This window comes from Sus scrofa, chromosome 6, assembly GCF_054392235.1.
Source record: "Sus scrofa isolate SSC_HxYL_T2T_F1_AM1 chromosome 6, Sscrofa_HxYL_maternal_Yorkshire_Landrace_v2.0, whole genome shotgun sequence".
Classification (NCBI taxonomy): domain Eukaryota; kingdom Metazoa; phylum Chordata; class Mammalia; order Artiodactyla; family Suidae; genus Sus; species Sus scrofa.
In genome coordinates, this window is record NC_139388.1 from 3,912,122 (window position 1) to 3,934,450 (window position 22,329).

At 55.8% G+C, this 22,329-nt stretch overlaps 2 long non-coding RNA genes across 3 annotated transcripts; one reads left to right on the plus strand and one right to left on the minus strand.

The window, feature by feature from the left end:
• Window positions 1-266: 266 nt before the first annotated feature.
• On the minus strand, window positions 267-14,511 carry LOC146402160 (uncharacterized). Of its 2 annotated transcripts, none has more exons than XR_014805295.1 (3): window positions 14,423-14,511; window positions 8,862-13,880; window positions 267-373 (listed from the first exon to the last, which is right to left on the minus strand). It is a non-coding gene; the product is annotated as an uncharacterized LOC146402160 (long non-coding RNA). The 2 variants fall into 2 exon arrangements; XR_014805294.1 differs by lacking the exon at window positions 267-373 and adding an exon at window positions 7,229-7,359 and having other exon boundaries at window positions 8,840-13,880.
• Window positions 14,512-16,973: 2,462 nt separating this feature from the next.
• On the plus strand, window positions 16,974-22,084 carry LOC146402161 (uncharacterized). Its single transcript, XR_014805299.1, has 2 exons — window positions 16,974-19,795; window positions 19,966-22,084. It is a non-coding gene; the product is annotated as an uncharacterized LOC146402161 (long non-coding RNA).
• The last annotated feature ends 245 nt before the right edge of the window (window positions 22,085-22,329 follow it).

The window sequence follows — 22,329 nt, forward strand, 5'->3', positions numbered from 1 at the left end:
GTGGGCGCCTCCGGAAGGCGGAAGAGACAAGGGAACAATTCTCGCCTGAGCCTCCAGCAGGAGGCAGCCCTGGGACACCTGCTGTCAGCCCAGTGAGACCTGTGTCAGCTTCTGATCCCAGAACTGCAGGAAAGCAAACCTGGGTGGTTTTTGAGATGGAGGTAGACGAGACACAGCACGTTGCGTTCGTCTCAGCATATACAACACAGAGGGCTCGATAACTGTATCCACCGTGAAATGCTACAACACTACAGGTAGTTACAGAATTTTTTTTCTTGTGTGGAGAACTTTTAAGATCTACTCTCTTGGAGTTCCCGTCATGGCTCAGTGGTAATGAACCTGACTCATATCCACAAGGATGCGGGTTCGACCCCTGGCCTCGCTCAGTGGGTTAAGGATCTGGGGTTGCCGTGAGCTGTGGTGTAGGTCGCAGACATGGCTTGGATTCCGCGTTGCTGTGGCTGTGGTGTAGGCTGGCAGCTGTAGCTCCGATTCCACCCCTAGCCTGCGAACTTCCACGTGCCGTGGGTGCGGCCCTAAAAGGCAAAAAAAAAAAAAAAATTAGCAGCTTTCAAATAGGCGATGCCGCTTTGTTAACCAGAGTCCCCCGTTGTACCTACATGCCTGCGACACAAATCTGTGTCGTTTTCAGCCATCACGTCCACAGTAATTTGTTACAGCAGCAAGAGGTAACTCACACAGGACCTTAAAAGTCTTCTGTTCAAGTCTATTCCTTAAATGACAAAAAAAAAAAAAAAAAAAACGGAAAAAAGAACTCGGGGCGCTATTACCAAGCAGCAAGGCAACCTTCCTAGTCACCAAATCCAATGTACAAATAGTATAAGCACATGGAGAGACGGGACATCTTCTCGTTCCTGCCAAGAGTTGCTTCTGGCTGCGCACAACAGCTGCTGAAACAAAGGCTCTCCCAGCGCCTGGACCCAGACGGGGTCCCACAGCCCCCCGAGAAAAGATGAAGCCTGGGAACAGTCAAGGGCTCTGTCTTACCAGGAGCCCCCCTTCATGCCTCCTGGACTATGCCATAATCGATTGTCCCCACGAGGAGAGCCCTGCACCAAACACTGACAAACAACTCGATTTAACCGTGAGGGGCTGTGCGTCCCTGTGACCTTTGAACCAGGCCCAGCACAGAGCCTCACATACAAAGATGAACAGGAGAAGTTGCGGGCTCCTAAGCTGCTCAGAGTGCAGCTCAAACAGAGTAAAATGCTACAGTGCAGCATATAAAAGATGCTGCTTCCAAGGTCTTAGATGCACAGATGAGAAATTATTTTTACTTCATTCTCAGTCCCAGGAATCACAACGGAAAAAAACATCCAAACATTTCCCAGTTTTTCTCTGCGTAGTCTGAACGTCCTCTTCTTCAAAGAGACAGATTGAGTGTGCTGATTTTCATATGTATTTACAAGATAAATATATCGCGTACGATAAATATATGTAAAATAGAAATAAATAGAAATGGTAGACTATAACGAGGGAAATTAAACCATTCGACAGGGAGCCAGTTCCCACGACCAAAAACAAAAGTGGCAGTTTTGGAAGTGTGCCTCCATGGAAAGGAATCGGTCATCCTTAAACTGAGCAACTCTTCCAACCATGTTTCCCGTGAAGTTCTGTGCTACCCAAACATTTCTGTGTCACCCTCTATCTCCTTGCAAGTTATTGTAACTATGACAATAATATAATCAGGGAGGTCCCGCTGTGGCACAGTGGGTTAAGGATCAGCGTTGCTGCAGCTGCGGTGGAGGTCACAAGTGCAGCCCGGATTTGATTCCTGCCTGGGAACTTCCAGGTGCCGTGGGTACGGCCCAAAAAAGGCAACAAAAACAGAAAGGTAATATAATCAGTCTGAGACGGTGGAGACCCCGCCCCCTGAGGGCCTCTTTGACCCTACAGACCTCAGCAACCTGACCTCAGGGCCCGGGGAGGGTACAGGCTCTCTCCACTTCCAGATACTGGGGCAGCCGCTCCCTTTTGAGGCGAATAGTAATATACGTGGAGTCCCACTATTTTCTTCCCTGACCCTGCTGTGCCTGCACCCCCAGGGGTGATGTAACTTAGCATCCTCCCATCCAGAGACACTGAACGGGAAGGAGACAGCCGGGGGCAACTGGGCAGGGGCAGCGCCTAGGGCGCGTCAGGGAATGATGCTCCGCGCAGTCGCAAGCACAGGGCGGACACTCGCCATCCATCCTGACCCTCCTCAGAGCTGCGAGGCTGTCGCTGCACAGGGAGACTCCTGGGAAACCCCCGGGATTCTAGAAAGCCCCATGGGACGATGGAGCAGCACGCTGTAGAGAAACGATCAAAACCGGGAGTCCTGGGTTCAAGTTCTGCCTCTGCCAGGAACTGGCCACATCATCTGGGTAGGCTGTTACAGTAATGACCCCCGCCCCCACGGTGAGTAGCACTTCCTGTGTTTTCCCCTTTGGTCTCATGGCTTTCCTGCTCCCCCCGCAGTAGGGGGGTCTCTTTGCCCACTGCTCGCCCCTGTGAGGGCCGTGGGACATGCTTCAACCACAGCAAGGACCAAAAATGACTTGCAACTCCCCAGGCGTGGCAGCGCCTGTCTGGCCCTCTTAGAACAGTCTCACCAGCATCTGAAGATGCACAGGATGAGAAGCTCCCCGGCAGGTTGCTGCCGCACGAGCGAGCCAGGTGAGACCAACTACAGAACGGCCCGCTCCACCCACAGCATCTTGAGGAATAATGAGCCACTGCAGTTTGAAGCCACTGAGTCTGGGCAGTTTGTTATGCAGCATGCTGCCCGCTACACCACTCTCGTCTGTTTACGCCTCTTCTATGCACCTGCTTCCTCATCTAAAATATGAGTTTGTAAAGAGAGAACTACCACACGACCCAGCAACCCCATTCTTGGGCATCTATCCGGACGAAACTTTCCTTAAAAAAGACGCACGCACCCGTACGTTCATTGCAGCCCTATTCACAACAGCCAAGACATGGAAACAACCTAAATGACCTAAACGACAGACAAATGGATTAAGAAGATGTGGTATATATACACAATGGAATACTACTCACCCATTAAAAAGAACAAACTATGCCATTTACAGCAACATGGATGGAACTAGAGACGCTCATACTAATTGAAGTAAGTCAGAAAGACAAAGACATATGATACCACTTATATCTGGAACCTAATATACGGCACAAATGAGCCTTTCCACAGAAAAGAAAATCATGGACTTGGAGAACAGACTTGTGGTTGCTAGGGGGGGGGGGGCTGGGACTCTGGGGTTAATAGATGCAAACTACTGCCTTTGGAATGGATAAGCAATGAGACCCTGCTGTATAGCAGCAGGATAATGTGAGAAAAAGAATGTGTGTGTGTGTGTGTGTGTGTGTGTGTGTGTGTGAGAGAGAGAGAGAGAGAGACTGGGTCACCTTGCTGTACAGTAGAAAACTGACAGAACACTGTAAACCAACTATAATAGAAAAAAAAAATCATTGTCAAAATAAAACCTGAGTTTGAATGAGATTCTCTCGAGGCCCCCTCCTCTCTGGAGCAGCATTAATAAATACAGGAGCGGTGAGGATGGCAGGTCCCAGAGGGCCATGCATCCTTGGGGCTGGGGTCTGTGCCCTCCCGAAGATGCTGATGAGGAGCGCAGCAGGTGCGCTCCAGCGGCTCTCGGCGCCTGGGATGCGGCGGCGGCGGCGAGAGTTGGCTCAGCCAGGAGAGGGCGGTCCCGGAGACCTGCCTCCCGGCGCCAGCCTGTGCCCTGGCCCCACAGCCCCTGCGCCTGGCCTGTGTCCTCCCCTGCGCATCACAGAGCAGCACCTACCCCGAAGTTGCGGGGAAGATGAAATGAGATCCGAGGAGCAGCACAACGTCGGCTGCCATCCTCACCCGACTTCGCTGCAGACGCACAAGGAGGCGCCGTCCCAACAGATGGAGGAGAACGCTGGCGGGACGTCAAGGACAAAAAGAGGCTGTGGGCCCTGCCTGTAACCGAAATGATGAGAACTTCTAGGGCAACAGGGCTGGAGGCAAACTCCACGCCGTTCTCAGAGCCCAGACGGATGGGGAGACCCGAGGGAGCCCACCCTGGATTCACATGGACCAGCGCAGACACTGAGGGAGGTCGCTACCCCAGGCGCCAACGTGGGTGGCACATTCCTCGGGCCATAAACCCATACCCCTCGCGCCCCATCTCCTGTGAAAGGGTACCTTTAAGAGCAGAAGTTTAAAAGAAAGAAAGAAAGACGTAGGTTCGATCCCTGTCCTCGCTCAGCAGGTTAAGGATCCGGCGTTGCCATGAGCTGTGGTTGTGGGTCACAGCCGTGGCTCAGATCCCACATTGCTGCGGCTGCAGTGTAGGCCGGCGGCTATGGCTCTGATTCGACCTGGAGCCTGGGAACCTCCATATGCCGCAGGTGCGGCCCTAAAAATTTTTTTTTTAATTTTTAAAAATGAAAAACAAAGAAAGAAATAGAGCAGCCAGTCCTCACGGAAACCCCCAGGAGACCTGCCTCTGAGACAGACTCGGGTCTGAGAACCTGTGCTCTGGGGAAAGGCTTTTACTGCCTCTGTGCAAACAGCGCTGCCCAGGATGCCGAGCAGGGGTCTTTGCCTTGGAAGCTCCACAAACACCTAAGCTCGCACTATGAACGCTGACGACTGTAGGGGGTCCATGGGGAAGAAAGTGACCTTTGACAGAATTTTCAAGCATGATCGTGTGACCTCAAACAAACAGAGAGAGGGCGGCAGTGCGGGTCCCTGGGACCTCCCAGCTGGGGTCGATCTATTTCTCCTTGGCCCTTCTGCAAACCCTTCACTTCCCCATTGAGCCTCACTGAGTCTGCCCTCTCACTGCGGGCTCATGTCCAGACGGGTGTAGACTCGGCTCTGAAAGTCTCTCCCTCCCCAGGGGTGTTTAATGGTCACTCTGATCCTTTCCTTTTCTTTTCGTTCTTTTTTCTCAGGGCTTCGCACGGGAGCCCGAAGCGCCTCCTGACAGTGTCTGACTCGCAAGCTGCAGCCGCCAGGGAGGGCACGAGCCCTGTCTCCCCACCTACATGCAGCCTGTTGTGAAATCGAGGCTGTAGAGGGATGTTCAGAAAATAGCTTCTTGAAGGAGGCTTCCTTCCTGTGGCCGATTTCATGTAGACATGTCACAATTGCAGGGGGAAAAAAATGAGAGGTTAAAAAAACACACTGGATTTGCTGAAAAAGTTATTTCTTGTAGAAGCGTCTCCCTTCCACGTCGGGAGGGCACGGACAAGCAGATGCTCCCTGGTTGCCTTACTCTGTGAAGCTAAGGAAAACCTCGCTTCGGCAGGAGCTCTTGCCCAAGCCCAGCAACCTCCTGCCCGGCCGAGAGATGAGTTAACAGCGAGGGTGGATCGGACCAAACCCGCTGCTCACCCCTGGCTGCGCTCATGCCCTGCTCAGTGGCTTCTGTTTGAACACTTCCACGACCTGAAAAAACTGGAATGGAATGGGGTCCCTGGGGCGTGGGGAGGTCTTCCTTCCACTGTTTCCCTTACTCCACTCCTGCCTACAGCTCTTAAAAGGTCTTTTTCTTTTTTTTTTTTTGTCTTTTTAGGCCCGCACCCTGGGAACCTCCAGGCTAGGGGTCCAATCAGAGCTGCAGCCACCAGCCTACATCACAGCACAGCCACGCCAGATCTGAGCAGTGTCTGCGACCTATACCATAGCTCACGGCAACGTCGGGTCCTTAACCCACTGAGAAAGGCCAGGAATCGAACCCGCAGCCTCGTGGTTCCCAGTCGGATTCATTTCTGCTGCACCATGATGGGAACTCTTTAGAAAGGTCTTCTGGTGCAGGTCACTCATCTCCATCTGAAATGTCTCTGCTTCACAGGCACCCTTGAGTGAGGACTGAGCTGGGTTTAGATCCTAGCTTGACAGTTAGTTTTGCTTGTCTTTGTGAGAATATTATTCTATTGTGTTCTGCTTTAATAGGCATGCTGGGATAGCTGGGCATCCATACGGGGAAAAAATGAAATTGGACCCCTACCTCACACCACATATAAGACTCAAGTCTAGGCATTCCCGTGAATTCACCCTCGATGCGAATTACAGGCTTAATGCTACAAAGTCTTTAGAATTAATGTAGAAGTTTCTCTTCAAAAACTTGGAGGAAGGAAATTTTCCTTACGACAATAACAAGTCATTAACCACAAAGGCAAAGATTGATAAATTCAACTTTACAAAAATGTAACACTTCTGTTTATCAAAAGATGCCACTAAAAACGCACAGAGTGAGATAAGCTATGTATGACACATGTACCAAACAACTCATTCTTATTCCGTCTGTACAGATCTCCTCCAAACCAGTGACAAAATGACAAACACCATAACCGAAACACTGGGGGAGACGTTTCACGAGAAAGCCAGAAGGTCAGAGTACCCTGGTAGCACGATGGGTTAAGGATCTGGGGTTGTCACTGCTGTGGCTGAGGTCACTGCTTTGATGCAGGTTCGATCCCTGGCCAGGGAAATCCCACATGCTGCAGGTGTAGCCAAAAAAGAAAAAAGAAAAGGGAGGATTATCCAGAAGGCCAATAAATATGCAAAAGCATGTTCCGCCTCTTTAATAATTGGATAAATACAAGTTAAAACCACAAAGAGCTAAACTCCGTACCCTCCAAGACCCACGGTTCCCCGTCTAGTATCTGCCTGATGGAAGTGCAAACACCAGAATACATGTAAATATATATACATGCATGTGTATATATGCGTGTGTGCGTGTACGTGTATACGCTGTGTGTGTGTGTGTGTGCGCATCTCCAGAGCGCTGCGGGAATATGCCCATCACCATTCAAATGCCGTGGTTACCAAAAGGCACAGATGTGGGGAGGGATGGATGGGGGCCGGGACTGGCATGTGCGCATCGTGGCAGATGGAACGACTGGCCAGTGGAGACCGGCGGCACAGGGGACTCTGCCCAATGTTCTGTGATGAGCTATGCAGCCAAGGACTCTGAAGAAGAACGGACGTGTGTATGTGAAACTCCATCGCTCTGCGGTGCAGCAGAAATGATCACAGTATATTGAATCAACTATACTTCGATAAAACTCAAAAGGCAGAATAAAACAAAATAAAATGTTAAACAGAAAAGCACTCCAATGGATACACTGCGGTATATTCTTGCAAAGGAATAATACACAGCAATAAAGATGAATGGCCTGGGGCTACATACAACACGGATGGGCATTCTTTTCTTTTTTTCTTTTTGTCTTTTTTAGGGCCGCACCCATGGCATATGGAGGTTCCCAGGTTAAGGGTCGAATCAGAGCTGTACCCGCTGGCCTACCCCACAGTCACAGCAACTCCAGATCCTTAACCCCCTGAGCGAGGCCAGGGATCGAACCTGCGTCCTCATGGATGCTGGTCAGATTCGTTTCCACGGAGCCATGATGGGAACGCTGGATGAGCATTCTTTATGAAAGAATAAAGCCCTGAGTGAAAAGAGCCAGTCCCGCCCCCACAGTGTATAGGAAACGGTCCCAGCAGCATCACCTTGGAAGTAAAGGAAAGTGGCGCACTGGGGACGCGCACGTGGGCCGCGGGGGCGGAAGGCCAGGGAGGGACGTGGTGACCACAGGGCAGGCGGGCTGGCTGGGAGGGCTGCTTCCCAGGGATGAGTCAGGGCACGTTTGTATTCTGTAGACGTTTCTGGAAAGCACGCCACAGCAGAAGGGGGACGTTAAGGGTACCTGCTAACATGAGAGGAAAACAATCTACAGCTTCCGAACTAGCAGCCCACGAAACTGGGGAGAGAGGTTCGGGGGAGCACATCGAAAGATCGACAAAACGTAAAGCAAGATGCTGGGGAAAAGAATAAAATGGGAAGGAGGGTAAACAGTAAGCACGACATAAATGCCAGTGAGGAAAGGTTATTCAGCGAAGGAGGGCATGGAACGGCTGCCACACGCCTGAGGGCCAAGGAGGCTCCCACTCTGAGGAGCGTGACGTCTGTCTTTGTTCAAAATAAGCACACGTTGGACTTCCCATCGTGGCTCAGTAGCTAACGAATCTGACTAGCAACCATGAGGTTGCGGGTTCGATCCCTGGCCTCACTCAATGGGTTAAGGATCCCGCGTTGCCATGAGCTGTGGTGTAGGTTGCAGACATGGCTGGGATCCCGTGCTGCTGTGACTGTGGTGTAGGCCGGCGGCCACAGCTCTGATTCGACCCCTAGCCTGGGAACCTCCATATGCGGCGGGTGCGGCCTTAAAAAGACAAAAAGACAAAAAAAAAAAAAATTAAAATTAAATAAGCACGCATTAAAAATAATGAAATTCAACAAGCATGCATTAACACGCATCTACAAGTTCTGGGAGACAAAAAACGTTCAGCGGTGTTGATGACTGTGCGGGGAACCGTGGGTAATTTCAGACTTGCTCTTTGCATATTTCCACATCTAAGTGGTGGCCCCTCGACCGCCTCTAAGACTTCATCTTCTGGAGCAGTTGTCACAGCAAAACTGAGAGGAAGGTGGAAAGATCCCCCACACGCCCTCATCCCTGTCCTCCCCACCCCGCCCGCAATCTGTCCCCACCACCAACGTCCCCACCAGATGCTGCGTTTGTCGCACCTGACGAACCTACAGCATCGCCCCACAGGCTCCATTAGAGCTCATTCTTGGTGCTGCGTCATCTGTGGGTTTATTTATTTATTTATTTATTTATTTTCCTTCGTAGGTTCCTACGAAGAAAAATAAATACACCTGATGACAGGTGTAGCGGCACCTGTGGCACATGGAAGGTCCCAGGCTAGGGGTCGAATAGGAGCTGCAGCCACAGCAACACCAGATCCTTAATCCACGGAGCGAGGCCAGGGATCCAACCTGCACTCTCATGGATACTAGTCAAGTGCTCCTGGACGGTGTGAGACAATGCCCAGGGAACAGCTGGGCTCAGTTAGAGCATCTCGGGGATGCAGAAGGGCGGACATGTAAGAGCAGTGACCAGAGCGTGTGGCGCCTTGACCTCTGCCGCCGCCCTCTGGCTTTAGCATAACCCTGTCAGGTATGGCAGAAAAGGACGGCGGCACTCAGGGAGATGGAGGGACGTGGCCGAGACTGCGAGCAGTGGAGGGCGCGGCTACAATCAGAGCCACATCTCCCGTGGGCAAATCCACTTTGCTTTCCAATAAACACTCCTGTAGAGACGTCCCAGCTGTGGGCTGAGGAGCAGAGGGGCAAAGGACCCCATCTGCGAAGAGAGGGATGGGGGTGGCAGGTGGAGGCTGCACTGTCTGGGAGCCCGGCCACCAGGCATGGTGGCGGGGGACACGGGAGGGAGCAGGGGCTCTGGCAGAAGAGACCTAGCCGCGCCCCGCGACAGCCACAAGGGCATCACATCAGCTGGCACCAGGAGGAGGCGCTTCACCCCACGGCTCTTGCCTTCCGCAGCAGAGCCTGGCGCGCACAACCGCTCTCCCTCCTCCCTGTGACAAGTGAAGAGTCAGAGCCCCCAGGTGTGGCAGGAGGTCCAGGGCACACGCTTCGGGGTCAGGCAGAGCAGCTCTGAGCCTGGCTGTGACTTTCCAGCCTCAGGTTCCCCGTCTGTGCAATGGGAACAGCACCTGTTAGGTGCTAAGGTGTGTGAGCCACCATCAGGACGCCGGCTTTTACTAAGTCCTAAGAGCTTGCGCAGAAATGATGGCTTGTGTTTATCAAGCACCTGCCACGTATCAGACACTTTGTTAGAGTTCTCAGAGCCCTGAGCCCAGCACTATTTTTCTTTTGTTTTGACTACAGTTCTAGGACCCTTTTCACAATATTAGGCCACGTTGTTGGAAGACACAGTCTGTGAAAAGGAAGAAATTAGGAGGCTTGAAAATAAAGTTCTGGCTGAGAGTGAAAAGCAGAAAGAAGGGCTGAGGTGGCCGCGGGAGTGCGACCAGGATGGCTGGGGGGGGGTGCATCTGCAAGGACTGACATGGAGACACACAGCCTAAATCACTCCTAGGGGGGATTAAGCATTTAACTGAAACTTCCAGAACCTTCCATGCACAATTTCCTCACAGCAATCTCTGCAATGTAGGTTATATTGGCCCATTTTATAGGTGAGGAAACTAAGGCTGAGAGACATGAAGTGACCTAAGGACCTCAGTATGCATGTTGTTAATAACATTTCTTTACTGTTTTTCTTTTAATGTAAACTTTACAAATGATGAAACACATAAATTTTACTTATCTATTTACTGAGTTTTGACAAACGCATATAATTGTGCAGCCCAAAGCCCTACCGAGATAAAGACGTGTCCATCAACTGGAAAGTTCCTTCACGCCGCTTCTGCTCAAGCCCCGCCCCTCACGGTGACCAGCGCCCCCAATGTTTCCAGCGTGTAGTAGTAGACTTGCCAGTTCTAGACCCTCATAGAAATAGAATCACGCGGTAAGTCTGCTCCTGGGCAGGGCTCCTGCCACCCTGCGTGGCGCTAAGGTCCACCCACGTGGCTGTCCACCCTGGCTTTCTTCCGGGACACCAAGCACCACGGCTACCTACCCCACCCTGCCACTGGTTGGACTTCACTGTCCCCAGGTCCTGAGGCTGCTCTACCCGGTCTTGTGCCAACTGGCAGGCCTTGAAGAGTAAGTGGGAGCACTACCCAACGTCTGGCCACTGCTGTGGGCAAGCGGGGAGGCCGGCCAGTAGCGCCCCCTGCCGCCAATTCCAGCTCGCTGCGCAGCCAGGCTCTCCCCATCCTCGTCCCCACCCTCCGCAGCCAGGGCCGAACCCCGTCTGTCTGCCCCAGGCTTCCCTCCCCACCGCGGAGTCAGGCCGCCTGCCTGCCCTAAACATGGGATCAAGCCGCACAAGCACTTGAGGGGATCTCCTCCTCTCCCTCACACTAGTTTTCTGGAATATTGGATTTCCAGGTTCCCTGTGGCTGTGGGTAAAGCTGGCAACTCCTGCGTTCATGGCAGGACTGTCCTGGTTGCTTTTGAGTCAAATGCACCTGAGTCATCACCCCTCCAGCTAGGGACCCAGAACGCGCCCCCCTCTCAGCTTCAACAGGCCCTCTGTGAGTGCCAAGAAAAGGCAGAGAGCCCTGCTTTGAGCCCTGCTGCCCTCACCGATGCCAGCTCTGCCCACATGCCTGCAGTAGCAAGGGGCACACCCGGCGTCTCAAGTCAGGCTGGTGCTGGGTTCCTGCCTCCCGCCCTGAATCCCTGGAGGTGACTCTGGGCCTGGCAGCACGAGGCAGTTTCTGCAGGAAGTCTTTCCAAATTAGCTCCTAGGCTTGCCGAGCCCAGGGCTGGATCCCTTTGGACGAGTCTTCCTTCCGCTGACAAGTGCAAAGCTCGGTTTGGGCATGACGTGCTTCTGGTTGTGTCTGGATCCCTGCCGTGCCTCATCCACAGCGGGGTTTGGATAAACATTTGGAGAAGCAAGGGAAGGCGAGGGCAGGGAGAGCCAGAGGGCAGCCTGGAACGAGGGCGGCTCTGGACCAGGATCTCTGTCGTGGAGAGTGTTTGGCCAGTGTGTAAATACGAGGGGTGCAAGATTATACAATTTTGCTCACTCGGGATACAGACAAACTGCCTAAAGGGAGAGGTTCAGAGCAGACAACCTGGGCACAGAGGCCTCCTCCAGGTTGGAAAGCACTGCTCGGTGCCAAACGGACCGAGGATGCGGGAACCCGGCTGGGCTGGGAGGGGCGGCAGAGCTTCCCCAGCCCCAGGCAGCGCGCGCACAGGCTCGGCAGACAGCCGTTGGGACACTGGCCGTTGGGACACTGGCCGTGGACCCCTATGACCAAGGAAGAGTCCTGGGGGGTGGTGCAGGATTTCTCTGCAGGGGAACCTTCTCTCTGAAGGAGACACCTGCCCCCCAACTCGTCTCGCACACTCTGAAATCTGGAGGTGCAAACTTTTTGGAGGCTGCACCAAAAAGTGAATGATGAACCTGTCAGACGGAGCTAAACACAAGCCCGCTCCCCAACACAGAGTCCCCACCCGCCTCCCCCCCTGCCCCCACCCCCGCCCGAGACTAGGCTTGACCTTCAAAAACCCAAAGGCGAATAAACCGCAGTGCATGTGTGGCGGGGGCGGGGGGGTGGGTCTGCTCCACAGGGGAGCATCTGAGGACCTAGGGAAGTGACGTGTCACTTAAAGAGAGCGCATCCGTCACTACGTCGCAGCCCAGTTTCCTCCCAACATCTGTCTTCAGCTCCGTCCTTAGAGCGAAGGCGCTCTTGGAGCTGGAACTCTGAGGGCCAAGGGCGTGATTGAGGGGTCAAAGCCGGAACACCCAGAGCAGGCAAGCGGGCACCCCGATGAGCCAGCACTTCAGGAAGAGGCTTGTACAGCAACACAGGTGTGTCCACTGCACGCTGTCCGTGGCCGAAGGATCATGAACAGACATCACACCACCTTAAAACCGAAGACGGGGAAATGCCACGTACAGATCAGCCGATTTATAAAAGATGGAGTTACACATTTTCATTTGTTTGCCCCTGCCCACGGCATGTGGAAAGTTCCCAGGCCAGGGAGCAAACCTGTGCCAGAGCATTGACCAGAGATGCTGCGGGGACAATGCTGGGTCCTTAACCTGCTGCACCACCAGGAAACTCCCTGTGTATTCTGTTTTTAAAGTCCAAGTTGAAACACAAATGCCAGGGACAGAATTAATCCTGCACTGGGGGAATGAGAGATGACACACTGCAGTGTGTTTGCCACGTGGAATGAAAGAACAACAAAGATTCAAACAAACCCGGAGGCATAGGGAGTGAGTGCTGGGAAGACGTAAGGCCCTGGCATCTCTGTTACAAGGACTTTGGGGCCAAAAGCAGAGCTTGGGGTGGGGTGGGGGCAGTGGGAGAGGTGCTGGGGTTCTGGGGAGGGGGTGGGAAGCACCAAGTATCAAAGCCCTGATGCATTAGGGCCACGAGGAGCCCGAAGGGAGCGGCAGAGGGACTCGGGGCAACAGCACTGTGCTGCTCACACAGCAGCCAAGACTGGGGTCCCCTGCTTCCCAGGCCGGCTCTGGGCTGGCATCTGGACACCTGGATTGGGGCGGGTGCCCCCACTCCCAGGATCGAGAAGCGGCTCCCTGCACCACAGCGCGTGTCCAGTGTGGCTGGTGCTCATTGTCCTGCGAGCCTGGGGTTTGGGCACCTGCCAGGCAGGGGTGCTCATGTGACCGGGTCCTGAGCTTCCCTGATGGACAGCACTGCACACGTGCTGTCACGGCTCGTCACTGGGGAATTAAGCATGTCCTGTGTGACTCCTCGAGGGAGGAGGCTGGAACCGCCCCCCCCCCAGGTGTCACCCCCATGCTCGTCCCTGTCACAGCAGCAAAACCGGCCCTGGAAGCCAGTCGGCTCTGGGCTTTTTCCAGGAACCGGAACCACACCCGGAAGTGGAGGAAGGGCCTTCCAGGTGAGGGCGACCACAGAGGGAGCACCTTTCCTAAACAGCCCGCCACAGGGGGGCCAGTCGGAGGCCACGCTGATGAAGGACAGCCGGCAAGACCCGAAGGGGGTCGTGCACCATCGCAGGAGGGTTAAAGTCAAGTAAGCAAACGCAACAGAACAAGCCATCCTACGCTTCTACTCTCCCTGAAGCAATGTGTTCTGAGGGTAAGACATCACCGAACTGGATCACCAAATACAAGTAAAAATCAGGGAGTTCCCACTGTGGTGCCACAGCAACAAATCCCGCTCGGATCCACGAGGATGTGGGTTCCATCCCTGTCCTCGCTCCGTGGGTTAAGGATCCGGCGTTGCCGTGAGCTGTGGTGTAGGTTGCAGATGCGGCTCGGATCCTGTGTTGCTGGGGCTGTGGTGTAGGCTGGCAGCTTCAGCTCCGATTCGACCCCTACCCTGGGAACTTCCACGTGCTGCAGGTGTGGGCCTAAAAAGACAAAAAAATAAAGGAATTTTTTAAAAAGTAAAAATCAGGGTGCAGTTTTCCTCTTTGTCATGGGTTGAATTGTCTCCCCAAAAGACACACTGCAGCCCTAACCTCTGGTACCCGTGAGCGTGGCCTCGTTTGGAGGTAGGGTTTTTGCAGATGTGATCAAGTTGAGTTAAGATGGGTCAGACTGGGGGGGTGGGGTTCAGGCAAGGGCAGTGCCCTAGGAAGAAAAAAGACGTCTGGACACGGGGAGAAGGCCCTGGGCTGACGAGATGGAGCTGGAGCCAGGCCCCCACAAGCCAGGAAAGCCCAGGATTGCAGAAAGCAGCAGACGATGAGAGGAAGGCAGGGAAAGAGGAAAGAGGCTTCCCGGGGGGCTGCGGAGGGAACAGGGCCCCGCCGTCAGTTTCAGACCCCGGCACAGGACTGAGAGAATCCCCAGCCACTGTTTAAAGTCATCCTGCTTTTGGTATTTGCGCTGCAGCCCTAGGGAGCTAACTCACCGGGAGCAGGTAACTCACCGGGAGCAGGTAACTCACCGGGAGCAGGTAAGCGGAGGCGTCCGTGTCAGCCGGTGGAGGAGTTCCGCCCGCTCCAGAGGCACTTCCTCCACGCAGGAAAGCTTCCCCTGTGCAGCAGAGAACGGGTCGACCTCAATAAGCTCAATGGTACGAGTCACAGTTTTTAAATCAACCTATCAATCAGCGCCCGGCCTTCCAGGCAAAAAGACAAGGGACCCAAACTGGGATGGAATCGGTGGTGAAAGGTCCCTCCCTGCCCGACAGGTGGGCTGGTCTCAGCCGCCCCCCCCCCCCCCAGGCCACAGACGAAAGGGAGGCCCATCAGCACACAGGCTTCCTGCTTTGGGAGGGAGCTTGGAAAGGGGCTGCTGGTGCGAGGGGGAAATGCTTTCAAATTCCATGTGCTCAGATTGAAAGAGAAAAGCGTTCACCCTCCAAACGTTCGTCCAGGGCCATCAAAAGTTCAAAGACAGACTTCGGGATCTCAATACCGCAGAGCAGATTTTAAATCACATGCATGCCAGGAACACCAAAGAGCCCACGACAAGCCAAGGCCCCTGCCTGGGGCGAGCCGGAGCCGAGGGCAGTGGAGGGAGGGTTCCCGATGCCGAAGAGGTCCCAGCGTGAGAAGCCCTTGATTCGGCATCGGCATCCGAAGCTCCTCACAGCATGTTGAGGTGACCCCGGCACCTTCCAGATTAGAGTCTCTGATTTGAAGGGTCAGGAAATGCTGTGCCTGAGAAGGAAGCCACTCTCCCAGCTTTGCACAGAAGGTGGGACGGACTGGGCCCGTCTGGGGGCTCCTGGCTCCCCGCCCCCCGTCTCGAGCTCACCGGTGACCCACATGAGCGCACGCGTGTGTTTCTGGACCCTGCCAGGTGACAGGTGAGAAAATGGAGCAGGAAGAGGCACAGCGGCGTTTCCCGGGCCCCCACGAGCGATGGAGGGGTTAGGGCCAGAGCCCTGCTCAGCCCCAGTCCCCCTGCCCGGCCCTGCCTCCCGGCTCTGGGGAGGAGGATCGGATCCCGCTGACGGCCGCAGTGGCTGAGAGAAAGCTTCGAGGGAGCCGTTTGGAGGGGGTACGGGGCTGGGCCGAAGGGGTGGAGGGCATCCCCTTGGGGGCAAAGAGGGAAGGAGAAGAAGGGCGTCTCATGAGCCAGACCCAGAACCGAGCCCTCTCCACTCACGGCTGCGCAGGGCGAGCGTGGGGACTGGGCTGAGTGGCGGCGGCTCCACGCTGGGCTCACCCCCAAGTGCTATCGTGGGGAGCAGTGAAGACCCTTGAGGTCACAAGGGGGCACCCTGTGAGGTGCACAGTCTCCCCAGGAGCTCAGGATACCCGGTGTTAGCCTTTTCCTGGCCAAGGCCCGTCTCCTGGACCCCGTGAGGATTCAGGGGGCACCGCGGGCCCCCCGAGGCTCCTTGAACTCTAAAGATGCCTGCACTTGGAAACGCAGCCTGCTCCCTCTCCTTGGGGACCCTGGGGGCCAGGACAGCAAACTGAGTCCCCAGCTCCGCCCTGACCAGCAGGTACGTGGGGGAGGTCACCCCCCATCCCCACCGCCCTGCACACATGCGGATGGGCACGCCATCTCTGTGCTACCAGCCGGCTGGTGCTGCCCAGCAGGGGGCCTTCAGAAATGGGCTTCCATGAAGAGCGTCTTGGAGAGACGGCAAGCCAGCCTTGCCCCTGGATTCACGGGGGTTTCTGGCTTCCAGCTCGTTGGGAGAAGCAGTGTTCCTGGGTCACACCTGCAGAGAGCGCTTGGCTTTGGGGTCCCGTGAGTGTGGTCGTCCCCTGGTTTCCCCAAGGTTTGGAGGCGGGCTGTGTGCCTGCAGCTAGCCATTGTGGTGGGAGGGAGTCACAGAAAGACTCTGCCAAAAGGCGTCCCGGGCCCCAGGCCACCCCGTGACCGGGACTCCTCCCTAGGATGTAGCGAGGGCCCTGCCCCAGACATGGCCCCGGTCAAGGGCTCGGTGTCTGCAGAGAGAGGGTCCGGCCGAGCTGCAGGGACCCACACCACGGACCTCAGCAGGAAAGAGCAGGGACCGTGTGGGACGTGGGGAGGGGGGTGAGGTGTCCCTCGTGGGGAAGAAGCAGAGCAGGGAAGCGCGAGAAGGTCCTGAGAGAGGCCTCCAAAGGTGGGCGGACACAGGCAAGGTCTGGTACGAGGCGGTTTCCCACGTGGCCCACTGGGACCCACAGGGACCCTATGCCGTGGATCTTACTGCCCGAGTTTACAGAGCAGGCTCCGAGGGTTGAGGCCACAGAGCGGGCTCCGAGGGTTGAGGCCTTGCCGGGCAGCAGGGTACCCCACCTCCCCTGCACCTCCGACCTCTCGTCCAACTCTCCCAGACAGACGGCCACGCCCACGTCCCCGTCCAGGCCGGGCCAGGCGATGGCACGCAGAGCCCCACTCCCAGCAGCCGGGCCAGCCACAGGAGAGGGACCACAGCCCCGCGGCCAGGCTTCCAGCTGAGTTGGGCAGCAGCAGCCTGGGAACGGGGGGGCCAATGGGGAACTGAAAAAGTGCAGCCTGACCCAGCTGGAGCGCAGCGCCCAGTTCCCAGAGACCCGGCCAGGACAAGGTCAAGACCACACGGCTGTTTGTTCTGTTCATCGTTCATTTCTGAACCGCCACCGGCCCCTCTGTGTTGGTGCACGCGCCGGCCGTCCCCAGGGCCCCTGGAGAGCCTGGCCAACACCAAGCAGCAGCCCGCTCTCACCAACCGACTCCCAGGAGCTGGGGCCTTCGGCACCAAGGTGGAGACTGAGCCCACGGGCAGGAACGTCACCAGGAGAGGGCAGAGGGAGGGCAGGGGCTCGTGGGCCCATCCGTGACCCACGCACAGGGACGGGTCCAGGGACTTGCCCCTCCCTCTGCACCAAGTCTCACAGGTGCACCCTGAGGGTGGGCCCTGGGGACCCCCGGGAAATGTGTGGCCCTGGGTCCTACACCCCAGGTGTTGGCCGAACCGCATCTTAGCCCTCTCTTCTGGGCCATCCATCAATGCCCACCCCTCACTTAGTGACCCAGGAGCCCTCTGGCCACCGTCGCGGTGGTACACATAGCACCACAGCCCCCACTTTCTCACGTTCTCAGCTCAGTTCCGCATCCGATCCAGCTATAAGGCTCCCTGCCGCACAGAACGGGGCCCCGGCTGCGCGCTCCTGCAGGCCGCGTGTCCTCGGGTGAGGCACGACTTCTGGCTTTAAGAGACACCTCTGAAACCTCCCCAGAGATCCTCCGGCTCTTAGCTTCCCTGGGCAGGGGGACAGGGAGAGACAAGCGACCTTCAGCCAAGCCGATGACAGGTCACGGGTGCAGACCCCCGGGAGGGGCAGCGGGGGAGGGGGGTAGGGGAGGGGACAGCTCCTTCCAACTCCTCACTCCTGACTCCACATTGAGATCAGCCTCTGCGGGCGTGTTTCCATGGTAACGGGCAGGTGCTAAGGAATCAGGGCTCTCCCCCTGGGCCCGCTGGTTGCTAAATCTTCCTGCAGCAACCGGAGGCAGGAGCAGGGGCAAAGCACCAGTCTGTGCCCTGCTAATGGTCCGTGAGAGGCTGGATTAGGAGCTGCAAGACCCCCTTCTATCTTTGGAACCGATTCTCTTCACCACGCGGCCAAAAGAAGCCAGGAGCTGCCGCCGGCTTGGCTTTGCCAATGGCCCTCCCTCCTCTCGGAGCCGCATCAGCACCGCACACGTGTGCAGAAGCTCAGGGTTGCCTGGAGCCCGCAGGGCCAGGGGCCGGCCCTCACTTTCCCAGCTGAATGCTAACTTTCCGCTCATTATTTGTAAAGGACATCCTACCTCCCAGAAGGGTTGGGGATGCCAGCAAGGAGTGTCCACACTGGAGTTCCAAGCCCCATCCTAAACCCGAACAAGCAGCACTTGCCACTACAGAGAAGGATCTGGAATGCGGATCTCGGGCTGGCTGGGAGACCAGGTGGGCCTCTCCAGGAGGCCTCATGGGGTGGAATCCGTCTCCTTATCCCATTAATCCTGGTTCTCCGGAAGCTGCCAGGCTCAAAGATGCAGAACTAGTGCAGAGCCAACTCGCTAGACTAGCTGGGGAAACCAGAGGCTGCCGTACCGACCGTTGCTGACAATTCTGCTGTCAGGGGACCTGTGTCGTGACGCCCTTGAGACGGATCTGCCCGGGAAGCCGAGTCACAACCAGGAGCATCTGGGCGGCCTCAGGGCCAGCGGCAGGCTGTGCTCAAAGACGGCCTGGAACACACTGCCCTGGCCCCCCAGGAGGCAGTGGCCGCTGGGACTCTCCCTTCTCCAGACACCCAGGTGGGCCTGGTCCCTCCCCCCGCGTGGAAGCCAGTCTTCCTCCCACTAGGGTGATGCCCTCCACGGGCCGGTCATTGTGCAGGGGTGGAAATCACACCTGCTCTGCTGGGTCTGGTCTGCCAGCTGGACGTGCCATCCAGGTCAGGGTTCTGCCCCTGCAGCTGTGGACACAGGGCAGCAGACAGACAGCCACCCACCTCTACCTGCTGGGCTGCAGGTGCACAGGCCTGAAGCACAGGGCAGGCTGATGCCCACAGGCCCTTGTGTCGGCGCCTGGCGCACAGCAATCACGCCCAACGAAGATTAATGACCAGGCTTCAGCCCACCCCTTGCCAGTTTTCAGGAACTCCTTCAAGGACCAGAGAAGCCTCCAATCCCTACTCTCGGACGTGCGCTTGGAGGTGCGGGGCGGGCGGAGGGTGCCCCGCACCCAAACACCCAGAGAAAAGCCATCATGTTGCCACATTGAAAGCCTTCAACATGCGAGTGCTTTGCCACATGGAGCTGAAACCTGCCTTCCCGAACCTTCCCTCTAGGGTCCCACAACCAGCCCGATTCCTAACTCCTGCCCTGCAGGACGGTCTCTGCAAGGCTTGGGTCCACACGTTTCTCCATGGCTGCTCCCCACTGGCTTGGACTCTGGCTGCCCCTGGAGAATCCGTCTCCTCGTGAGCCTGAGGGGCTCACCATCAGGCAAGAATCAGGAGCACTGCCCTATCCCAGTCCCCAGAGGTGCCCAACATTAAGAGCTGGCATGTGTCCCACAGAGGTACTTCTCAGCGAGAGAAGCTCGTTTCAAACAAATAACCTGTAAGGCAAAGTGTGGTGCGTCCCTCCATGCATATTCTACTCAAAACAAAAGGAGTGGCTTTGTCTCCTGCTTTCTCCTTCCCACTGGCCGGAATGCAGACATGACGGCTGGAGCTTGAGCAGCTACCATAGACCATGAGGCACAGTGCTGGGAAGGACAGAACAGCACATCGGGAGGAGCTAGAGGTGCGGAAGACCATGCAGCGGCCACACCAGCCTGGAGCTACTTCCTCTGGAGTCTCCTTTTTCCATACGTGGGAGAGAAACGGTCTATCTGGTAAAAGAACTGTGTTTCTCTCGCATTTCTTTCCCTCGTCTCCCTCCCCCCCTTCCTCCCCCCCTCTCTCCTTCCTCCTTCTTCTGCACTCAAACTTAATTCTAACTTATACTCAGCCTGACACTCTTTCTTTCTTTCTTTCTTTCTTTTTTGTCTTCTTGTCTTTTTAGAGCCGCACCCATGGCACATGGAGCTTCCCAGACTAGGAGTCGTATCGGAGCTACAGCTGCCGGCCTGCGCCACGATGGGAACCCCCCAACACTGTTTCCATTTCGCCAGTAAAGCAGATCAAGCAGGGAAATAAACTGAGTGCAGCTGCCCCACCACCGGCTCTGGAGGAACACAGGATCCATCAGGAGAGCCGGCTCTCGCCAGACAGGCCGTGTCCTGAAGAAGAGCCGAGACGGGCACCCTGGACGGAGACACTCGGCAGGCAGGTCTGGAGGACAGTCTGGTCCCGGTGCGCTCGGCTCGGCCCAGGACCGCAGGCTCCGCAGCCGCCTCCCTGGGCACAGAGGGCCTCGCTCACTCACCAGCCCCACTGCGGGCACAAGCCTTTGGCTTTAGAGCTCTGTGGCTCCACCGGCAGGACCGGGTGGGTAAGACGCTGCAAGGAGATGGACTTTGGTTCAAAAGGAGGAAGAAATTTCTAGCCATCTGAACTTTCTAAAATACAACGAACGCCTCCCACAAGGGAACAAAGTCCCTGCACGAGGCTGTTGACTGCAGTGTCGTCGGGGGAGAGGGGAGGCAGAGCCACGGGCCAGCCAGCGGACCTGTGCCATCTCGGAACAACGAGGCTGCGTTTAGAAAGAACGAGCAGTCCCTGGGTCCTGCTATGGGGCCCGCTCGGTCGTAGGTGGTTCAGGGACAAAAGCAACTTACACAAGGGCGCGTGTGCTTGAGGGTGGAGGTAAACGAAGAGCGCGATGGGGTCTGGCTTTGAGCGTAACAGGACTCTAGGAAGGCACAGTGGACGGACCACCATCACCACCCCCAACGGGACCCCCTGAGAAGACCTCAGCCTCGTTTCTGTGATCTTCCTGCCAAAATGCATAACCTGCATTTCACTGTGAGGCAGCACCAGACAAATCCACACCGAAGGGCATGTGATAAAAGACACGTTTGGAATATTCAAACGTGTCAAGTCTGCGAACGCCAAGGAGCGGCCCAAGAACCCATCCAGACTGAAGACGGGGGCATCACGTGATCCTGGCTGGGGTCCTGCCCCAGAGAGCAGGAGCCGGGAGCCCCGGGGCCCTGCCGCTGGGGAACTTGAGTGGGGGTCTCTGGGTCAGGGGTGCCCAGGAATGCTCTGAAATAGTCTCATGTTTCTCTGGGTTCTAGAAGGTTTCCAAACAGAGTAACAATAAACATAAAGGAAACATGCAAAACAGGAGGGGACGGCGCTGACGCCCATGCCTCCTGCCTGCACGAACGTCAGAGGAAGGACGTGGCGCCCCCCATGCCTGCCCGCCCCAGACCGAGCCCGAGTCGGGTCCAGCCTAGGGACCAGAGGGACACAGAGACACACCCACCCACCCCCCGAGTCAGCATGTGACACACCTTCTCCAAACGGACAGTGACCCAGTCTCTTCAACAAGCAAATGGCCGGAGAGAGGACGAAGGAGACGTAGGAGGCAGCCCAGCCTACCCGGGATCCTGATTCCAGCAAACCACCCCAGGAAGACGTCCCCGACGTGATATAAGGGGCTACTGTTAAGCTGTTTGCGTGGAATCATGCTGTTATGATTTTTTTTAAATCTTCACATTTAAGAGCACTGAGACATTGCCATAGGCAAAATAAAATGATGTTCGAATTTGCTTACAAGCACCTGCGCAAACGTGCATCGACAGAGGAACGGAGAAGCCGAACGTGACACACACATACGACGGAACAGTATTCAGCCTTCAAAGGGACTGAAACGCGGACACCTGCTACCACTATAGTGAGTCTTGAAAATACTACGCTCAGTGAGAGAAGCCAGGCACAGGAGCCCAAATGATTTTGTCCCACGTTCTTGAGGCACCTAGAGAGTCAAAGTCACGGACACAGGATGTGGAACAGAGGTTCCCAGGGCAGGGGAGGGAAGACAGGTGGCTAGTGTTTAATGGGCACAGAGTTTCAATTTGGGAAGATGAAAAATTTCTGGAGCTGGATGTGGGTGATGACTGCAGAACAATACGAACGTGCCTAATGACGGAACTGAGCACGTAAACGGTTAAAAGTGGGAAGTTTTGTGTTGTGTATGTTCTACCACAATAAAAATACACAGGGGTGCTGAGTCACAGGCTGACAATCGTTGAAATTGGATGAGCAAAACCTGGAGGTTCCTTCTACGAGTCATCGGACTTCTGTGGGTATTGTAACTGCGTCCACGCCAACATGCTTTCTTAAAAACCTACCAATAGGGAGTGCCCGTCGTGGCTCTGTGATTAATGAACCTGACGAGCATCCATGAGGATGCAAGTTCGATCCCTGGCCTTGCTCAGTGGGTTAAGGATCCAGCCTTGCTGTGAGCTGTGGTGCAGGT